This window comes from Pleurodeles waltl, chromosome 12 (assembly GCF_031143425.1).
Source record: "Pleurodeles waltl isolate 20211129_DDA chromosome 12, aPleWal1.hap1.20221129, whole genome shotgun sequence".
Taxonomy (NCBI): Eukaryota; Metazoa; Chordata; class Amphibia; order Caudata; family Salamandridae; genus Pleurodeles; species Pleurodeles waltl.
The window spans coordinates 505,900,632-505,916,492 of record NC_090451.1 but is presented as its reverse complement, the minus strand read 5'-3'; the positions used below and the strand labels follow the sequence as shown (position 1 = coordinate 505,916,492).

General features: G+C 42.2%; 1 long non-coding RNA gene across 1 annotated transcript in view; it reads left to right on the top strand.

The window, feature by feature from the left end:
- LOC138267972 (uncharacterized) overlaps positions 1 to 15,861 on the top strand; it is a 169,839-nt gene that overhangs the window by 141,949 nt on the left and 12,029 nt on the right. Inside the window, exon 2 of the long non-coding RNA XR_011199897.1 lies at positions 7,811 to 7,889. This is a non-coding gene — a long non-coding RNA (uncharacterized lncRNA). The remainder of the gene's footprint in view (positions 1 to 7,810; positions 7,890 to 15,861) is intronic.

Here is a 15,861-nt window from a genome sequence, read left to right as displayed (position 1 = left end):
TGATTATTTCTCTCTACGTTTATGCGTCAATAAATGTAAAACCTTCATTTCAGCTTCATCAAGACTCTGCACTCGTAACTTTAAGAGTCGTAAGTCCCTTTGTGAATCGAACACTTCATGTCCTCTGATTTTGCAAGAGACAACGATTGTTCAAAGTTATGGACATCTCATACTCATTAATTCTTCACACATTTACAACTAAGCGTAGAGAGGCATCCTTTGCCCCCTTTTTGTTGCTGAGATTACAAGAAAAAGATAGATGTTTAGATAGAATGCATGGGTCTGATTCACCAATGCTAAATTAATTGCAAAACTGCATTTGCACTTTAAAACCTTATTGTTTTCAACTCTTTTTAACCAATATTCCCTTAAAGAAACTCACCAGTTTTGGGGTATTCCCTCCCTATTCCCGCTGTGGATATATATTCACTCATCCTTAGGCAGAAGTAAAACTTAGATCATATTCTTAGTGTGAATACGTATGCAGTTGCATCTGGAATCCATCAAACATATAATTTTGTCGATGTTCACCCACTTTCCCATCCTAGAACACCATCTCATCACCTCTTTAACTAGCCTTTCCTACATGTAAATCTATACCTGACTACCTTAATTCACCACGTGGGTATATTACTTAAATCTAGCAGCTTCACATTGTGAATTTGAACTCGCAAAATAAACCAAATGCACTCTTGATGATTTGAAAACTGGGCCAAAGATTTGTTTCATCAGAGTTGCATTAACAGATGGACTTCTGTAATGATACTTTTGAAAGCTCTTTAAGTAACCTACCTGTGTGTATGTGGTATTTGCATAACACAAACCTAGTTGAAAGGCTGAGGAGCGTTGTGCAGGCTCGAAGGCATGGTTAATGAGTTATTGGAAAGGTTGATGTGTGTTGAGAGTAGAGGGGGGCTATTACTACGTCATGATATACTAATGTGTCTTCAGGAATTTCTTAATTTAAATTGGAGCAGGATTGCAGATGTTGTTCAAGATCCTGGGTAAATTGTGAAGTTCTGTCTAGATTAGGAGTTTGTTTCAGTAAGGTTTACCATCTAAGTTTAGTGCAAAGACCATAAATTGTTATCACTCACTGAAATGAGAATGTAATAAAATTGACAGTGAGGAGCAGACAAGAATCAAGCTTAAAAGCACATAGTATGTGCAGTATCAGATTACAGACAAAAATGGATAAATACATCTAAGGTGAATCGTAACTCGACCCCTTGTCTACTGTTAAATACCATTAAAACATGTTTTGAAAAAGGAGGCTTTTCAGCAGTTGATTTAACCATGTATTCCCGAAATATTAGTGTTGCTCCCTATGTCGTTTTCGAGCGTGTAGTTGGAACAGTTTTAATGACTGAAGATACATTCTATTTTTTGTTATTCAGTAGGATCACCAATAATATCACAAAGATGTATTCTTCTTTTCCTTTTTCAAGGTCCAAGGATGTGCCTGGGGGAGAGCCTCGCCCGCATGGAGCTGTTTCTCTTCTTCACATCAATTCTGAGACAATTTCACATTAGTTGGCCCGATGACTCATCAGTGCCAGACTTAACTAGGCATTTTGGAACAGGACGCATTCCATCTCCCTTCAAAATTAGGTTGAAGTGCCGTCTGCAAAATTCGAGCGATCCATAGAAACGGAGCTGTATGCACAGATCCTTGATGGCCCCATAGCCTTGAAACCTTCCTTGCTATGAGATTGCTGCAGAATAATTTCAAGAATTTCATGTTTTTATGATTTTTATGTATTTATACTAATACGGTGATTTTGAGATTTTACACATTGAGATTAAACACATTGATTTTGCACCATCCTTTGTGCTTTCTTAATAAAGACTAGAAAGAAAGATTTCGCACCTTTTTCAAGTGTTACAAATTAGACTTCTGCTTCATTTTTAATACAGAAGCTGTTGCTGTGGGCTAAATAGAATTGCTTCACCAGTCCTAACAACAAAATGTAGAGTGATATTTAGAGAGAAGACTGTTGTTCTTAGGTTTAGCTTCTGATAGATTATCAGCTTTGTGAATAATGATATAAGATCTACAGTGGCCAATATTCGAGGTAGGAAATTAGAAACCAGGTCTACGTTCACAGTTTTTTGGCACAGGGAAGCACCGGAAACCTTCTTGCGGCGCTGCCCTGCGTCAAAGAAAAGTCAGGAATGCACCGCATCTAGTAGATACAGCACAATTATGTCCTATTCAACAGCGCTGGTGCACAATTAGCTGCCATGCGTCAACGCAGGCACCCATGCACCATGGTACAAGGGTGTCTGCATTGTAGGGTGGATTGTTTTTGTGCAGGAATGGTCACCTTCCGGCGCAAAAACAATCAATGGAGGTGATTTCTTCTTACTATGTGTGATGCAGAATGCAGCACACATAGAAAGAGGAAAAAAGAGGAGAAATAATGTTATTTCTCCTCTTTGCGCCTCCCTTACGTATTTTGATGCATTCCCATGTTTATAGCATGTTGTAAATCTGGGAATGTGTCGAATGCCATGGGTGTTACATGGGACATGCCTCCCTATTGCAGTGTGAGGCAACGCAGCGACTTGCACTGCGTTGCCTCACTCCACATACACAAAGCCATGAAAAGCCATGCAGGGTGGCTTTAGGTGACCTTGTACATATGGCTCTGCAGTGTGCGCCACCAGACCATCATTAAAAGTGATGTTTCAGCAGTGCACAGTGGCTTTTAAATAAGCCCCCCGCCCCGGGCCTCATTTACAAGAACTGATGCATTGTTCTGTTGTGACAGCGATGCATCAAAACAACTTGGGCTGCATCAAAAAGCTTTAAGACACCATTGATGCATGGTATTTACAATAAGACGTTCCATGGCGTAGGGTTCCAGGATGCGTCAGAAATACTGACACATCCGAAAGATAGATGTCACAATACATCCACTCAAAAAGTGATGTATTGCTGAAGTTGGTGTCAGAACTGACACAACTTCAGCAATGTGTTAACAAATGAGGCGATGCATCAGTACAGATTGACGCATGGAGCCTAATGTGTGCGGACCAATGTAAAAGACTGTAATATGGTGGAATATCACCTTCTACACTTTTACATTGGTCCTGGATGTGAGAGGTAGTGTATGCAGTATGGTTATGTGCTACATTACAGTGGGCATAGTCAACGTATGTGTAGGTACAGACCTGACTATGTATGACATAGTGAGTGACAATGTAATGTAAGTCAAAACTAGTATGAGTTGGAATGTGAAGTGGCAATACATGAATTATCTACCTTATGTGTGTGCTTACCTGTTGTGCATTGGAGTATGTAAACCTGGATGTGTGGACCCTTTCCTCAATGGAGAAATGACAATCCTGGCCTGTCCCTTACAAAAAGCACACTACGTCACATAGCCTGTCTGCAGTGGATGATGATATCATATGTGCCATTGTCCCAGCTTGGTCAAGCAGTCCTGAGTTTCACATGTGTAGACCGACTACACCTGGTGGGAATGTGAAAAACAGACATCTTCCAGGGTGTGAAGTGACTCTAAATGGCCAGATTCCTGTTTTAAAGTCACTACGTCAGTCTTTACGCCTGCATTTTGGTGGAGTACGAATTCTGCACTACATCAGTTATAAGAGACTTTTTCAGACCGAGTGCCTACTCTGCATACATTAAATTAAATGTAACGTGATGCAGCCACAACAGTTTTTTTTTATGCAGGGCCAGGAAAAGTGATGCATTTGGACAAATGCGTCACATTGTAAATAGGGAGCTAAAACAGTGCCGCCAATGCATAAAACAAATTATGTAACAGCGGCGCAAGTTCCTTCTAAATAAGCCCTCAAGTCTTAAACAATATTTAGTCGATCATAAAGTGTTGCTTAACATCCATCAAACATTATACTCCTGAAATGGTGACAAAATTTGATTGCTGTGAAAAATATATTCTTTATTGGCTACTATTCCCCTGCTCCCAATGGAGTAACGCAAAATGATGGGGCCCTCCTTCTGAATGTGTTGAAGGGCCCCTGAGTATCCCATATCTCACAGATATACATTGGCCTTAGGCAGAATGGGGCCCCTGAATGTTTGGGGCCCCTGAACACATGGACGTCAATTAAGGGCCTCCAGGGGTCACATCTGCGACTCCTAAGCAACCAACTGCAACCCATCTTGGTTTGCAGGCCTCAATTAACCTTTGCTAGGAAACTCTGTAAGTTTATTGTTCTTAAAAAAATAATATGCATTAACTGGCTTTTGTGCCATAAATTAAATTGTTACGTGGTATGGCCCTAAACTTGGAGGGCAGAGTCTGCACCAACATGAGCACGGTTGCTCTGTGGGATGAATTTTTAACATGCACTTACTTGTGCGCATGTGCCTTCATGGACGAGGAGGCAGTGCGAACATCTTCAGCTCATTGCGCAACTCAAACATTGCTACCAGTGGGTTCTGCTGTGGTTATCCCAGGCCTTGCATTTATAATCTGCAGCCACTACTACAGTTAGAGCATAGTGGTGACGTTGACGTGGCGCATGCGACCCATACTGGCTCTGAAGAAATGACCCTGCATTGAGCCCTGGAGGTTGCAGGACTCTGTTATTGTGCACACAGGTAGGCCTCAGGGGCGGAAAGACATAAAACGGAATAAAGCAGCCCTGCCAAGTACCACACATCAGGAGTCAGAGTAATGTATTTTCGTGCTGGTGTCCACATTACCGAACTAAAATGCTTAGTCACTCATACTAAGCTAGCTCCCAGAAGGCCGTCTAAACTCTCCAGTCAGCTCACTTTGTGGGGGTATAATTTGCATTGCAGAAGTCAGTGCTCTTGAAACGCTGCTACCCAAGGCAATTATGAGGTCTGGCATAGGGGGAGTGATGGGGAAAGCGGCAAGCCATGACATGATATAGCTGGCAAGTCATCTGTTCCTTGAATGACTGAATTCTTAAGTCTGTACTTGCTTTTCACAGAGAATCACTTTGCTTTCTGATCTGTTTTAGGCAATTTCTAAACTATTTTAATGTGCAATGCGAGAGTTTCCCAATATTTATCTAATTTAATGGTTATAACTGCTTTATTCAATTCAAGATAAAGCGTTACTCAAAGTTCACACATATGGCCTCAAAATGTCACACATAAGCAAACCCACTAGCTGAAAATGGCACACAAAAGCAAATTGAAACCTTGGTAACTATGATAAAGTGCACTGACTGCACACAAGGTGGGCCATTGCACAAGAGGCCTGAAACAACAGCTTTTACTGCCTACGGCCCTGACCTGAATTCAGACCAGGGCCGTAGGCCGTGAAAGTTGACGGTTCAGGTCTTTTGTGCATCAGTGTATGCAGAGAAAAAAAACGAGGACTTACCTGGGTCCTTGTTCCCTGGGGGTCCTTGTTGCCAGTGGCCTGCTGGCTCTCTGCCTCCTTGAATCATCCAGAGCTGCTGGGCCGCCGACGAGTGGCACCATGCCGCTGATGTCGGGTGAGTGCACACTGCAGCCGAGTTATGTCTACACAGCACAAGCGCATACTGTCTGTGTTTGTGCTGTGTGACCCATAACTGGCTGCAGTGAGCCCACAGTGAGCTCTGCTCTCCTGGCGGGGCTAATGGAGTTTTTGGCTGGATTCCGTCAGCTCTGCCAGTAGAGCGGAGCTCACCGCCCACCCCTGGAAGAGAACAAGGTTGTAATCAGCAGGGCCGTGCTGAGTTCAGCACCGCACTGGCTGATTACAACCACAACCTCCGTCACCCCAAGACGGAGGCGGAGAAGGTGGTCAGTTGGCAGTCTAACTGCCACCGTGAGGCTGGTGGTCTTGTGACAGCCAGCCTCGTAATGAGGACCTAAGTGTTTAATAAAAATAACAAATATATACAAATATATTTCAAGGGCACAAATGAGTGAGTGACAAAGCAACACTGTGAGGTACACAATAAAAAAACGCTTTAAAGGTTCATAAGAGTGTTGTGTATTGGTACGAAAGTAGAAATCAGTATTGAAACATAAAGCGAATAGAAAGGTGAATAGTAGCTATGTATTACAAGCTTAAGAATGAGAACCAAAATGTTGTCCATAAGGACGTCTGAGCTAAGACTGTGACATGAATGTAGATTATGTGAAAAATAGTTCTCAGTGTAGTTCAGGGTTCTGGGTATGCTCCCAAAAATCGCAGGAGACTTACGTAATATGTAAAGAAACACTAGCCTGGAGCGAACATGTATACATTTAGCCTGAACAGTCTCTGATCGGAACCTTCCAGGAACAGGGTGCGCTTTGACATTTGCAGCCGGTCCCTATCAAATTGACTTACATGTATATTCACAGCAAATTAATACATAAGTGTGTGACGAAGGAAACATGGCAAGCTCCTCACTATTCACCAATTTGTCCCATATTTCATGGGGCATTCATGTTAATTTGGATATATAAATTCTTGGGTCAGAACTCTTTCTAAGTAGCCAGGCGGTGTCCTAGCCAATACCTTCTCTATATGAGCCAATATTTTTACTATTCTCGCACCAGCCATTCAAAAATAATTCATAACTGGGCTGCATAGTAATATTTCAGATGGTCTGGGCATGCTAGGTCTGAGTCTCTCATGGAGCCATCACTACTTCTTACTTTACCTAGCCCAACCATTTGCCCCAAAGAAGGACAATTTTGTTTTTCAGATGGACTTCAATTTGGTAAAAAGGGACAGTAGTGCTTCATAGAGGTAAGGTAGTCAAGGTAGTATGTTAATTTTAATGGCCTTAATAAGGCCTAACCAAAAGAACTATAATTTACGCCATTTTACCAGGTCTACTATTATCTAGGTTTTTAAAGAGGACCCGTGGGTTTTCACTCATACCCCTACCAAACTTGTGATATTGAATCTGAAATATTTATGTGATGTGCAGATCCATTTAATCTGGCAGGGTCCTTTCAACCTTTACACCATATCTAGAAAACATATGAGAGATGTGAGGTTGAGAATATTTGACTCGTTGTTGTTTATTTTGACGCAATAGAACATTTCAAAGTTTTCTAAGATCTTAATTAATGTTGAAAAGGTGTTTTGGACTCAGTGACTGTAAGGAGAACATCATGAACAAATATTCTTGTATTATGCTCTTCGCCACCGAATGGAATTCCCTTTACTGAAGCCTATTTACATACCTGTAAGCTAACAGTTGAATTGCCAGGGCATATAAGATAGCAAGTAATGGACAGCCTGTCTTGTGCCTCTCTGGAGACTTGTCTAAGCTATTCTGTTCACTTTGACATTGGCTACCAGGAAACAGTAATTTAAAAGGCCCATCCTTTCAGTTTGGTCACCTTTCTATTCTACAGAAGATTGCATCCAGCACTACTAGAATTACTGGTCTCCGTTTCCACTTTGAATTCTCAATCAAATGTGGCATCCTATGAATATTGTCTGAGTCCTGTCTAACATGCACAAATTCACCCAGTCAGCCTAGACCAATGAAGGCAAAGGTTTATCCAGTCTATTAGTGCAAACTTTAGTAAAAATCTAAGCGTTGGTTTTCAGGCGTGCTAAAGGTTGGTAAGATATGCATTCCTCTAGCTGATTTCCATGATTGGAATAAGTATGATATAAGCTTCACTCATTGTGGCTATGACTTCAAGGAACATGTTGAAAGTGTTAGATAAATCTGTCAGTGGGCCGAGCAATTGTGGTGTCTTGTTTAAGTTCATTGCTTTCATGGCAGAGATGGCCACCTGACCTTCAATACATTTGTCTAATTCTTCACCCCATTGAGGCTAATAGTTGTGGCCAATACACATCCCTTGGATTATGTTTTATGTCTTTTTCTTTTCCAGGGTTGGCTGTGTAGATATCTTTACACAAAAATGAAAATATGGTTCATCCCTCTCACATCTGCCAGTTGATTACCTTAAGGTGAGCGTAACTTTCAAATGTATAATCTAGCTTTTTGTCTTCTCAGTCATAGTACTGCAAAATTGTCTTCTTTATTGCCTTTATTGTAGAAATGTTGTTTTAGGCTAGGGAGAGCATATTGTACTTCATTTGTTCTCAACACCTGGAGTGGGCCTCTAATCATAACTATCTCCACAGGTTGTTTAAGAGAGGGTTTTTTCTTATTTCTGCATTCTGCTTCAATGTCTCTAAGGAGCCTATGCTCAACCAGTCTTTCACACCTATGAATTCTAGTGGTCAAGAATGATGCTGTTCCCCTTAGTCTCACTTTGAAGGCATCCTTATGTGTATCATTATTTGTCTGTTGGGGGTTGTTTCCCACAAAACAGTTGTTCACCTTCTGATGACGCTCCTCCATGTTTATCTATCCCTGAGTAACCGTACCTGCATCCTCCATTTCCCAAGCACTATGTGGTTCCCCCCTCAACTCCAGCTCAATTTGTGAATGATCAGAAATGGCCCTGCTGGTTGTATGTACCTTATGTAACCTGCCCAATAGTGCCCACAAGATGAAAATGTTATCTATTCCGTTATATGGCCTGTGGACTAAGTCTGTCATCCTCTGATCAGAGATCAGAATTTCCACCAATTTAGACATCGCTCTAGTGTCTTCTGAGGCTTGAGCCGGTCTATCTAGGACCTGGTCCCATACTCCGTTCAGGGCCTCCTCATGATGAGGCCAGAACTCGCCTGACCAGCATGTTCCTTAATAATTTTGGTCGGAATGTTTTGGAGGTGTGAGTTATGAGTGTACATATTTATAAATGTGTAACCTTCACCCTGAATGTCTATATTCATCACAATGTACCATCCCTTTGGTAGGTTAGCCCCCACGTTGCGCCTATGCAGCATTTGTTTTTGGCCACTGTCCAAAATTAAAGGGGTCACAGCTTCTGTTTCTTTAGGAAAAAGTCAGCTCTAAGTAAATGATTTTTTTGCAGTATATAGTGTTTAGGTATCTCTACACTCTGACGCTATTATTAGGGAAGTAAAGTCTCTACCATTCAAAGATAGAAGTTTGAATGGTTAAGTACTATCAGCCTGTCTCCTGATATTCATCTTTCTATTCTAATGCAGGCTATAGAGATCCTGGGTAAACTAAAAACTAACACCCCGCCACTTCCTTTCTTGAACAAAAATAAATTCATCTGGGACAGCATGTCCTGATTGCCTCTAAGGACCTGAATTTGAGTATATTCTTTAATAATCTATATCTCTTAGTGTATATCTTCTAAGTTAATCATGATTTTCTAGTTATGATACCCACTATGAACTTATATATATATATACCCTAAATATCCTAAGATAGGTATAGTACCCTCTCCAATCTCCTCCTAAATTGACGTCTGATCTTACACGACTATGCATTGAATATTATGCATCATTTCAAGAAAGGTTATATTTAGATTATAAATGCACATAAAGCTCCTCGTCAATATTCAAACCTGGGGGGGGGGCTTAGTTCTTAACTCAATAATATATCTAGACTTTAGCCGTCATAATTTGTTTTGTTCTATCCCCTCCTTTCTCATGCTCTGGAATATGATCTATCCAATAATATGTCCATGTTCTCCAACTATTCATCTCATGTGTTCTTAGATGCTTAGCCACTGCATAAGTCAAATCATTGTGCATTATTGCTCTTATGTGCTCCAGAATTCTTTTTTTCAGCATGCAAATAGTACTGCCAATATATTTTAACCCACAGTGCCATTCAATCACAAATACTATATACTTAGTATCACAAGTTATCCTATGCTTAATGTGAATTTCAGTATTATTATGCATCAGAAATGTCTTTGTGGATCTTCCAATTTTGCAAGCTTTACAACTATTGCATTTTATAAATCCTTTTTGCTGTTCGACAAGACAATCATTCCCTGATTTTTGTGAAAAATGGCTCTTCGTCAAGATATCCCGAATAGAAGATGCCTTATGATATGTTATTGAGGGTACGGATCCCACGTTGGGACCTAGATCCAAATCTTTGGATATCACATTCCAATGTTTGCGTAAAATAATTTTGATTTTTCCACTTTCTTTACTATAATTCATTATCACCCTCAAATGATTTTCTTCATCTGTCCTTCCTTTTTTGGATCTTCTTGAAAACAACACATCAGTACGACTAATAGTCCTCATTTTCTCCAACTTTTTGTGCAGGATACCTTGTCCATAACCTCTCATTTTAAATCTTTCTATTGTGTCCTTAAATTCAATTTGTGCTTCTTCATCATTTGAGCAATTTCTTGGCCTTTTTATTAGTTCCCCATATGGTATACTGTTCAACAATGGCTTAGAATGGAAGCTCTCTCCATGTAATATTGTATTTGTTGACGTTTCTTTACACTATAGCGTTGTTTCTATTCTGCCATCTTTAATACAAATTGTCAAGTCCCAAAAATGTATTCAGTATTGACTTGTTTCACATGTAAATTGTAATCCAACATTGTTAGAATTTAGAATTTAAAAATATGTCATATTTTCTTTCTGTGACCCACACCAAATAATGAACAAATCGTCGATGAATCTCACCCATAATGCAATTTTCTCTACATAAATTTCATTGGTCATACCCCATGCTATTTCACTTTCCCACCAACCCATTACTAGATTGGTGTCATTGGGAGATAGAGAAATGCCCATTGCTGTTCCGCGTATTTTGTGGAAGATTTCCTGATTGAACATAAAGATATTATTTTTAAGGCATAACTCATTCATGGAGAGTAGCATCTTAGTGTGTTCCAATTCTCCAGCACTTCTTTGTCTTAAGAAGTATTCACAAGCCTTTAACCCTCTTTCGTTCTTTATTGATGTTTATAAAGATACCACATCAATTGTTACTAAAAGATACTCATCACTCCAACTGATGTTTGATAACATTCTCAATAAATCTCCTGAGTCTTTAATATAGGAACTAAGGGCCAGATGTAGCAAACAAAAAATTTGCGACTCGCAATTTGCGAGTTGGTGCGACTCGCAAAAAGCGAGTCGCAAATCGAAATGCAGGTAAAAAAAACAGTGCTGAAATAGCGACTCGCACCCGGAGTCGCAACGCAGTGTGCGAGTCCGCCGATTGCGAGGTCGCTTTTTGCGACCGTGCAAAAAACGAACTCGCAATTTGCGAATGGGTGTCACAAATTGCGAGTTGCATGTAAATTGATTACAGGTGCTGCAGAACACTCCAGAAACCACTCCAGAACACTCTGGAAACACTTCCTGGCACATGATGATGACATCACAGCCAGGAAGTTTACTAATACACCTGGGAGGAGGGAGGACCACACCCTTTTATAACTGCTGAACTGCACACAGGAGAAACAGCAGCTGCCATGGAAGGAACTCCAAGGAAGAGAAAACTGAAGTTCTCAGAGAGGGAGCTGGAGGTGCTGACAGACGAATGCTGTCAGCACTATGACAAATTATTTGGGAAGGCAGCCCTAAATGTGCCAGAAGCCACCAAGAGACTCCTGTGGCAGGACATCCAGCACAAAATCAATTCCCTGGGGGTGAGCCACAGGATTATTGATGACATCAAAAAAAGGTGGTATGACCTCTGCTCCCGGACCAAGGAGAGGGTGGCTGAAAGGCTCCGGGAGATGAGAGGCACAGGAGGGGGACCATCGTCAGTGCCACCACCCACACCCCTGGAAGAAAGGGTGGAGGAAACCCTGGAGCAGGAGGCAGTATCAGGATTTGGGGACCTGGACACCTCAGAGCCCAGCACATCAACCGGTGAGTACCATGTGACATGCCTGTACCCCTATCAATGCCATACCCCCACTCACCATGTACACAGGGGCATGCTCAACCAAGATAGCTCCATTTCAGGGTAGCAAACACCAGAATGATGCATTATGGGAAATGTAGTCAAGTAGGCAGTTCATAGGCAATTGTTTATTAGGAAGTGTGCAACAGATAGTAGACACTGACAGTCTGTTCCCCATGTCCCACAGGTCTCCCACAAGACACCACCACAACTCAAATCAGCCAGCCCCATGAGGACACCTCAGGACCCGCCAGCACTCCCACCTGCACGGCCAACATCATCCCTGCGTATCCACACCTGCTGCAACTGTGTCCCAAGAGGCTGCGCCAGCAACAGGCAGGAGTGAGACAGTGGAACACACAGGGCAGCAACCGCTGCGCAGGCGACGCAGGTCCAGGACATCAGGGCTGCAGTCTGCATCCGGCCAACAACCTCCCAGCACCAGTGAAGCACAGCTGCTGTGTGGTCAGCGCCTACAAAATAACATTTTAGGGAGGATTAGTGGTGTGCTGCACCGCTTTGTGCGCACTAACGAGGCCAGCATGCAGCAACTGAACTCCAGGATGGACATGATAGTGACAAACACTGGGGACCTTGCCCTAGCCATGAGGGAACTGGCGGCAGGACTACTGGCCCAGGCCAAGGGTGGGCGGCGCGGGGACCGTCAGCTACTGCACAGACTAGACAGGATGGCCACATCCATCGGCAGGCTGGCGATGAACACCACAGGCCTGTCGAGGAGGACAGTTGGCCTCCAGGTCGAAATGGGCCATTTCGCAGGGGATGTGGCTAGGGGCCTGGGACGTCTCACCCACGTCATAGACCTAATGGAGGCACGGCATCTGTCCAGGGGCACAGGGGAAACACCCCAGGACAGTGAGGAGGGCTCTACAGTGAGCAGTGTCTCTGCCACTGACAATAGGGTGCTCAGGAGTACCAGGCAGAGCACAGCAGAAGCACCAGGGACCAGCCAGGCTGACAGGAGGAGCAGAAGGACATAGAGATTACCCTGGTCCTGTTGAAGTGGCACATGACGTCAATGTGCCACATGCCTGGTTTGCATTTTCATGCCCATGAACATTCATTACTTGTATATAGTTCTATTTCTGCACTAATTAAATAGTTTTTTTGTTCCACTTAACAAATGGTGTTTTTGGTCAATAGGTGAGTATGGTTGGGGTTGACACGTACCTTCCAAAGTATTGGCTTGCGATGTGTTCCCGTCTCAGTCTGCCTTGATTAGCTATACTCCGATCCCCATGATGGCGATGTGGTTGCTCTTGCTCTTCATCATCAGGATCTGGGTCTGCAGGGGTGAGAGGTAGCCCACGTCGGGTGGCTATGTTGTGGAGGATGGCGCATGCGACCACAATTTTGAATGCTGTAATGGGGGTATACTGGAGGGCACCTCCACTGCGGTGGAGGCATCGGAATCTTGCTTTCAGGAGTCCAAAGGTGCGCTCAATAAGGTTCCTGGTCCTGTTATGTGCATTGTTGTATCGCCTCTCACATTCATTGCTGGGTGTTAAAAACGGCGTCATGATCCATGGCCTTAGAGCATATGCACTGTCACCTCTTGGGCACAAAAAGTACACTGTTAGGAAGTCCTGGTTGGTGTGCACAGTGACCTGTGTGTATGTCTGCAAGGTGTCTGTAGCTCTACCTAGGAGGTATCCGTCTACAAATTCCCCACGTTCCAGGGGTTGATGTATCCCACTATGCCTAAAAATGTATGAGTCATGGGTACTGCCTGGAAACTTAGCTACAATGTCAGTGATGACATAATGGGCGTCACAAACAATCTGAATATTCAGTGAGTGGGTACACTTTCTATTGCGGAAAAGATGTTCCAGGTTTCCAGGGGGGCATATTTGAATATGTGTCCCATCTACACATCCTATGACATGGGGAAAGTTTGCAATCCTGTAAAAGTCCAGCTTGGTGCTGTTTATTTCTGCCTCATTCCTTGGTAGGTATATGAAGTGAGACATGTGTGTGACTAAGGCATCTAGGAAGGCCCTGAGGAACCTTGACACTGCACTTTGGGATACCCCACCTGCCACAGCAATGACCCCCTGATAGCTCCCTGAGGCCAAGAGGTGCAGTGAGCATAGCACTTGCACATGCGTAGGGATGGCGCAGCCACGCAGAGTCTGGTGTTCTAGCTGTGGTTTTAGTAAATCAATTAATTCTAGTATGGCTGCGCTGCTAAGGCAATATTTATCGTATATCTCTTCCTCAGTTTGCTGAAAAAGAGTCTGCTTTGTTCTATATATCTTCTCCTGTCTGTGGCCCCTCCTCCTCCTCTGCTGTGCGGCGTGGACTCTCCTCCTCACTGCTATCAGGTATATCTCCGCCATCTTGAGTAACCCAGATGCTTTCTGGGTCTCCTTTTATACTTTGGTTATGGTTACCACCTGCTCTGAGTTAGTGGTAAATTGCAAGTGCAAAATGGGCTTTTTGCGACTAGTCGCAATTTGTGAGTTGCAATTGCATAAGCTTTGCGACTCGCAAATTGCGACTTGCTAATTGCGGGTCGCAAAATGGGGTCGCAAATTTTGCGAGTCGCAAACGGCTCGCATCGCTTTTTGCAAGTCGGAAATGGGGTTTTTGAATCCCATTTCCGATTTTGCATAGTCTCAAATAGCGATTCGGGCCATTTGCGACTCGCAAAAGTTTGCTACATCTGGCCCTAAATGTCTTTACAATAGGTGCCAGATAATAATCCACACAATCAGATATTCTCTCATAAAGTGAATCACATGCCGATACAATTGATCTTCCTGGAGGGTTGATCAATGACTTATACATCTTTGGGAGGAAGTATATTGTAGGAATTGTTGGATTCTCTTTCCTTAAGAATTGATATTCATTGTCATTAAGTAACAATTGTTGATGCCAATTTTTTATTTTTAGATTTATGTATAAAAGGCAATAAAGTAAAAGGACTCACTAACCGTGACAAAGAAAGTCTGCTCTGGTCAAAACGCGTTGGTTGTTTGCACATTTAGATGAATAAAGGAACTACTACGTTCACGGAGTGCGGTGCAACTTTTTTGTTGAAAATTGTTAATTCGAGGGATCGGTCTACCCTCCAGCACATGCACCAGCTATGGACTGCGTCATCTTGAATGATCACATTGGAATCGCTATGGATTGATGACTGCTCCCGGCATTTGGAAAAGGAGAACGAGAAGGAGAACACGTAGTTCCCTGTTTAGCGTCACAGGACGCTATCGGAGAATCCCTGCGGAGTGATAACTGTGCAGGTGGTAAGTCCACATGGAGAAATTGGATTCCTTTTCATATTTGCCTAGGTGGCCTGAAGATTTGTAAATGGTTTAAAACCTAAATTACGGACTGTGAACAATTTTCCAGATATAGACAGTGACATTACTATCTGCAGGTAAACTTTTATTGACTTTGGAACTTGTATCTTTAAGAATGGAAGCGAGAAAGGCTAAATGATTAATGACAGCAACAACGGTCTTTGCCAAGACATATGAGGAATTTGAAACTCACATTCAGACACATCGGGAGAACGAATATAGAGGCGTTTCACTCAAAAATTATTTTATTCAGTTAGAGAGATTGTATAAAAAAGAGATTAATAAAAGTTATGTAGTAATTTCATTGAAAAAATATATTGAAGTCAACAGAATACCAAGACTCTTACCTATTTTTATGATACCAACATACTCAGGTGTGAAATCTGAATTATTCAAAGAATGGGGTTAAAATAATAAACTCATGGTAAGATTGTAGAAATTGAAGAGAAATAACAAAACCATGAAGATAAAAGTGAACAGACAGTGATAAGAAAAAATATGGAGAGTCGCCTCGATAAATATGAAGATACTGTGCAAGAACGTAAAAAAAGTACATTTATGAAAGATGAAAAAGATTATAAACAGAGAAGAACATTGATTTTTACAAAGAGATTAAAAAATTTAAAACAGAATCGAAAGTGGAATGATTTAAATCAATGCTTGGATCTTGTGGATCCTATAAGTGAATCTAATGTTGACTTAAGCGAAAGGGAGGTGCCTTCCAGACACGACGATGGCATGACAGTGACCACTTTTTTAAAGGAAATTTAAGTACTATATTTAGATCAACAATTGTCGAGAAGAAGAGGAAGAGGAAGGAGCAGCGGTCAAGGAC